The sequence below is a fragment of the Erinaceus europaeus genome, chromosome 8 (assembly GCF_950295315.1).
Source record: "Erinaceus europaeus chromosome 8, mEriEur2.1, whole genome shotgun sequence".
Taxonomy (NCBI): domain Eukaryota; kingdom Metazoa; phylum Chordata; class Mammalia; order Eulipotyphla; family Erinaceidae; genus Erinaceus; species Erinaceus europaeus.
Genome location: NC_080169.1, coordinates 21,617,416 through 21,623,701, shown reverse-complemented (window position 1 = coordinate 21,623,701; position 6,286 = coordinate 21,617,416). Strand labels below are relative to the sequence as shown.

General features: G+C 46.5%; 1 pseudogene; it reads left to right on the top strand.

Moving 5' to 3' along the window:
• Positions 1 to 4,461: 4,461 nt before the first annotated feature.
• Positions 4,462 to 5,923, top strand: LOC103122247 (polycomb group RING finger protein 2-like; annotated as a pseudogene).
• Positions 5,924 to 6,286: the final 363 nt, after the last annotated feature.

The window sequence follows — 6,286 nt, the reverse complement described above, 5'->3', positions numbered from 1 at the left end:
TTAATGTTTTATATTTGATAGTAAATACAATAGTTTGTACATGCATAACATTTCTCAGTTTTCCACATAACAATACAACCCCCACTAGGTCCTCTGCCATCCTTTTTGGATCTGTACTCCCCCCCCCCCCCCGACCCAGAGTCTTTTACTTTGGTGCAATACACCAACTCCAGTTCTGGTTTTATTTGTGTTTTCTCTTCTGATCTTGTGTCTTAAACTTTTTAATGCACACACCATAGGCTAAGTCTTTGAAATGTTAACTCTCCTAAAAGCTTAGACCAGGGAGAACAGAAGAAACCAGTGGCATTACTCTATAAGACACATTATTTATATAAATAATGTCAAAGGACATTATTTGTCAAAGGACACAAATTATGGTGATGTTGTGTATGATACAGCAAATCCTAACAATGGGAATTTCAAAGTTAACCCAGTTTCCAAATAATGTGATTACAGCAATAACTATCTATAGCCTTCTTAAACCCTAAGACAGCAGGAACCTCCCGCTTCCTCTATAGAGCCTTTATTTCCCCTAGTCCTGGAACCTCTAGGGTGGGACTCACTTTCCTGCATGCTTCTCTCAATTCATACCAAATGATATTGCATCTCCTAATCCCAACCTAATCAACACAATGAGTATCACCTCAGCATGCTTCACTTCAGACTTTGTCCAGAGATGTCAGGCATGGAATGCCAACCCTTCAGCCTCATTACTCAGGTGAGACCTTTCCTTTCATAGGATTCTCTAATTCCATTTCAGGTGGTCCACTTCCTAACAAAGTCCCAAAACCTAGATATAGACCAGGTCCCATGATATAAGGCATATGTTTGCAATTATAGAAGCCAGACCTTCCACCTTCTGCATCCCATAAAGATCTCTGATCCATACTCCCAGAGCGATAAAGAATAGGGAAACTTCCAATGGAGAGGAGGGGATATGGAACTCTGGTAGTAGGAACTGTATGGAATTGTACCCCTCTTCTACCACAATCTTATCAATTATTATTAAATCACTAATAAAGATTTCTAAATATATGTATATATATGAAAAAAAGAACATACTTATTTTAGAGGCAGACCGATCACCCAGGGTCATAAATCCAGAACAACCAACATCAAGGCACTTTATTGTAAAATTATCAAAACTCAAAAATAAGAAAAAACATTTTCAGGCTGCTATGGAAAAGAAAGCAGTCTCATACAAAGAATGAACAATCAGACTCTCATCTTATTTTTCTTCACAAACCCTCGAGGCAAGGAGAGAGTGGAATGACATATTCAAGGCACTAAAGGAGAGGGAATTTCAGCCATGAATTTTGTATCCTGCAAAATTATCCTTCAAGTATGAGGAAGAAATAAATGCTTTCTCAAATATTCAAAAACTAAAGAAATTTGCCACAATCAATCTTCTCACCTTACAAGACATACTGAATGGAATCCTACAGGAAAGGAGGAAGCAAAGGAATCCACATTCTCAGCCAGGGGAACAGCAGTAGACTAGAAACAAAAACACAATAAAATAGGAAAGAACAACATGCAAATAGGTGAGGGAATTAAAAGACAAAGAAGCCCTATCCAGTGCTTGTTAAGAACAACTTAAAGAAGACTTTTCTAGATCCATAATGCTAGTTATTACACACATGGTAACCACAAAACAAAACAGGGAACAGAGATTAATAGAAAGCACAAGAAAAATCAGTAAGGAATTCATCACAGAAACTCATCCACATAAAAGGTCTGATCAAAACAAATGGGAAAAGATTTAACAATTTAAATAAACTCAAAACAAAAATCAGAATGGGCATAAGTAAACCACATGTATAAATAATCACTCTAAATGTGAATGGCATAAATTCACTTGTCAAAGGACTGAGTAGGTAAAAGGATTTAAGAACAGGATCCATCTATTATTGTCCTCAGGAAACACATGTCCAAAGAAAAGACAAATGGAAACTGAATATAAGAGGTTGGAGCAAGATGTCCCAAGCTAATAATTCACAAAAAAGGGCAGGGACAGCTGTTCTATTCTCTGACAGAACAGAATTTTAGACAAAGAAAGTAATCAGAGATAGAGATAGAGAAGGACACTACATAATGGTTAAAGGATCAATCCAACAAAAAGATATAGCCATCACAAATATATTTGCCCCAAACTTAGGAGCACTCAAATATATAAAACAAACACTTACTTAATTCAAGGGAGACATTGATAGCAATACAGTAATAGCAGGAGATTTCAACACACCACTCACAGCAAGAGACAGAAATCTGGACAAAAGAAAAAGTCAATAGATAAATAGCTATTTTAGGTGAAACCAGAGATGAATTGGACCTAATATATATATATATATATATAACTTTCCACCCCAAAGGTGGAAAGGATACACATTTTTTTCAAGTACACATGGAATATTTACAAGGATTGACCATATGCTGGGCCACAAAGACAGTCTAAACAAATATGTATATGTTAAAATTATAAATTTCATCCTCTCAGACCATGAAGGCATGAAACTAAAAAACCAAAAAGGAAAAGAAATTTCCCCAAAGCATGGAGACTAAACAATATGCTGTTGAACAATAAATGAGTCACTGTAGAGATCAAAAAAGAAATTAAGAATTACCTCAATACCAATATAAATGAAGAAACCAGTTACCAGACCCTGTGGAATGCAGCAAAAGCAGTGCTGAGAAGGAAGTTTATAGCAATACAGGCCCATATTAATAAACAGGGGAAATCACTAGTAAACCATCTAACAACCCACCTCAACCAAGTAGAAGTGGTAGTGGAGCAACAAAAAGACTATTGGCAGTCAGCAAGGGACAGGAAATAATTAAAATCAAAGAAGAAATCCATGAAGTAGAAAACAAGAAGACCATTCAGAAGATTAATGAAACCAAGAGCTGTTTTTCTGAAAGGATAAACAAAATAGATAAACTACTAGCTACACTCACTAAAAGAAAAAGAGAGAATGCTATGGTAAAATCACTCAGAAATGAAAGAGGAAATATTACAACAAATGAGACAGAGATTCAAAAGATTATGCAAGAATATTACGGATATGTGTATAGAACCAAACTTGAGAACTTAGAAGAAATGGACACATTCTTAGAGTCACACCAACTGCCAACCTTGACACAAGAGGAAGTAGATAAACTTAACAGGCCAGTCACTAACAAAGAAATAGAAACAGTAATCAAAAGCCTACAAGAACAAAAGCCCAGGCTCTGATGGCAATAATAATGAATTTTACAAAACATTCAAAGAACTAACAAGGATGCCCACTCTCCTCCTCCTCCTCATCCTTCTCTTCCACCACCCACACTGAGCCCGAGTGATCGCTTGGCTCCTAGAACACCCAACCCACCCTGCTTCCCCTGCAACCACCACCACCACAGCTGCACGCCTGACAACCTGGGGGCCCTGCCCCTCTGAACAAGCCACCTGCCTAGGCCTCAGCCCCCGCCACCTGCTGCTTGCCCACAGACAGCAGGCGACAGCACTCACACCTCTCACAGGCCAGCAGCCCAGAGCTACTCTGCCCACCAGCCCTCCTCCACCTCCTCCTGCTCCTGCTCCTCCTCTGCCACCTGCCACCCAACAACCCAGACCAGGGTCTACTGCAATACCTCCCACATTTCAGGCCCCACACCTAGCTGGACACCCAGGCCACAGGAGGCCTTCCTGCCCCAGACCCAGCACACAATGCACAGGGCAGGAGGCAGCAACCGAGTCCCCCGGGGGCAGGCGACACACACACACACACATTGATGTACAGGCACCGAGGGATGCAGGGAGCCAATGCACACCCACATGCAGGCCCCATACACCCTGAGGGTCCAGGTTCATTCTCAGGCACCATCAACACTCAAGAGATGAGCAGATCTCTGGTAGTACTTAAGTAAGTAAGTAATTACTGACAACCAAAAAAACAAAAAATTAAAAACACAAGAAAAGGAAGAGTTCAATTACCTGTATTACTGTAAGTCATAGGCAAATAGTGCTATGACAGGAAAAAGGAAGGACAAAAAGGAGAAAGAAACAGAGAGAGAGGAAGAGAGAGAGAGAAGAAGAAGAAGAGGAGGAGGAGGAGGAGGGGAGGGGGGGAGGGGAGAGGAGAGGAGAGGAGAGGAGAGGAGAGGAGAGGAGAGGAGAGGAGAGGAGAGGAGAGGAGAGGAGAGGAGAGGAGAGGAGAGGAGAGGAGAGGAGAGGAGAGGAGAGAAGCATAGGTCCAGTGGCAATGGCAAGATCCTGGGCAATGCGCTGCACTGGCAGGCATCAAAAGCCAATAGTAGTTCTCCCCTCCCGCTGCCCTAGCAAGCAACCGGCCGTGAGCCCCCTCCCCTTCCGTCCCCCTCCCTCCCCTCCCTCCCCTCCCCCTTCCTCCCCCCTCCCCGGGACCCGCGGGACCCCGAGCCCAGGGTGACGCTCCCCAACCCCCAAACCCCCACCCCGACGTCATGCATCGAACCACACGGATCAAAATCACGGAGCTGAACCCCAGCTCATGTGTGCCCTCTGTGGGGGTTACTTCATCGACTGCACGACCACAGCGGAGTGCCTGCATTCCTTCTGCAAAACCTGCATCGTGCTCTACCTGGAGACCAGCAAGTACTGCCCCGTGTGTGATGCGCAGGTCCACAAAACCCGGCCGCTGCTGAGCATCAGATCCGACAAAACCCTCCAAGACATTGTTTACAAATTGGTCCCTGGGCTTTTTAAAGATGAGATGAAACGGAGGCGGGATTTCTATGCAGCTTATCCCCTAACAGAAGTCCCCAATGGCTCCAGTGAAGACCAAGGTGAGGTCCTGGAGCAGGAGAAGCGGGCTCCGAAGGACGAGATTGTCAGCCTCAGCATCGAGTTCTATGCAGGCATCAGAGGTAGAGAAGAGAAGACGTGCCCCCCGGAGAATGAAGATGGGGACAAGGAGAAGCAGACTGGGGGTGCGCTTCCCGCGATGCCCAGCAGCCATGACTTTCATAGCACCTCCCTAAATTTCTCCGCAACAAGATGGATGTGCCCAGCAAATACAAGGTGCAGGTTGTATATGAGGACGAGCCTTTGAAGGAGTACTACACCCTCGTGGACATTGCCTACATCTACCCCTGGCGGCGGAATGGCCCTCTCCCCCTCAAGTTCCGTGTCCAGCCAGCCTGCAAGCGGCTCACCTTGCCCACAGTACCCACCCCATCCGAGGGCACCAACACCAGCAGGGCGTCCGGGCAGCAACAAGGCTCCCAGCTCTGCCACGCTGCCTGCCACCTCTTCTTCCCTGCCCAGCCCAGCCCAGCCACCCCCTCTTAGGGTTTTTCCTGCTCCCACGGGCTCTCAGCCACTCTCCCTACCCCTCCCCCCCCGCCCCTTCTACAACTAGTGGGGCCACCACAAACTGCCTGCAGATACCATTCTCCACCAGCAGGTGGCGCAAGATGACTATCAAAGGAGCTCCTGCGCCCTCCCCTTAACTTGAGGAAAGAGACCCTCTCTCTCCTTTTCCAGCCATGCCTCTCCACCTGACCACTTTTTTTCTGGGTCCCTTTTTTCCACCTCTTCAACTCTCCCTAGTTCTTCCCACCTTAAGAATTGGGATGGGATATATATAACCAAATATACACACTGAATTTCTAAAATAAAAAAATAAATAAAAACCTACAACACCCGGAAATCCCAGGTGGTCTCCCATCCAATTAGCAACCAGGCTCGACCCAGCTTAACCTATCAGACACTATTCCGCCTGTTCATGATTCAAAGGAGGTCTCCAAACTTTACATCAGGATCAACCTGACGCTGTTAACTGGCTACGGAAGAAGGGCAAACGCTAGAAGAATGAAGGCTATAGAAGAAGCTGGCAGGTGCTTCTGCGGGCCCCAAGAAGCCAAGCTGCGCCCCGCCAGCGCACCAGCTACACCCAGTGGCCGGCCCCACACACTGGGCCCGAGTGCCCGCTTGGCTCCTGCCCCCCCCACCCAAAAAAACCAGCCCCCACCCACCCCACCGCCTCCCCCGCAGCCACTACCACCACATTATCGCTGCTGCACCCCTGACAAATCTCTGGGGGCCCTCGGGACCTAGCTCCGCCCAGCCCGGGCCAGCCCCGTCCCTTCGCACCAGCACCCTGCCTCGGCCTCAGCCCCGGCCACCTGCAGCTTGGCCTGGGGCAGGAGGTGCCACCACTCACACCTCTCACAGGCCCCCAGCCCAGTGTCAAGCGGCCCGCCACCCCGCCTCCTCTTCCTCCAACATCCACCAACACAGACCAGGCCCTACCACAACCCCTCCCAC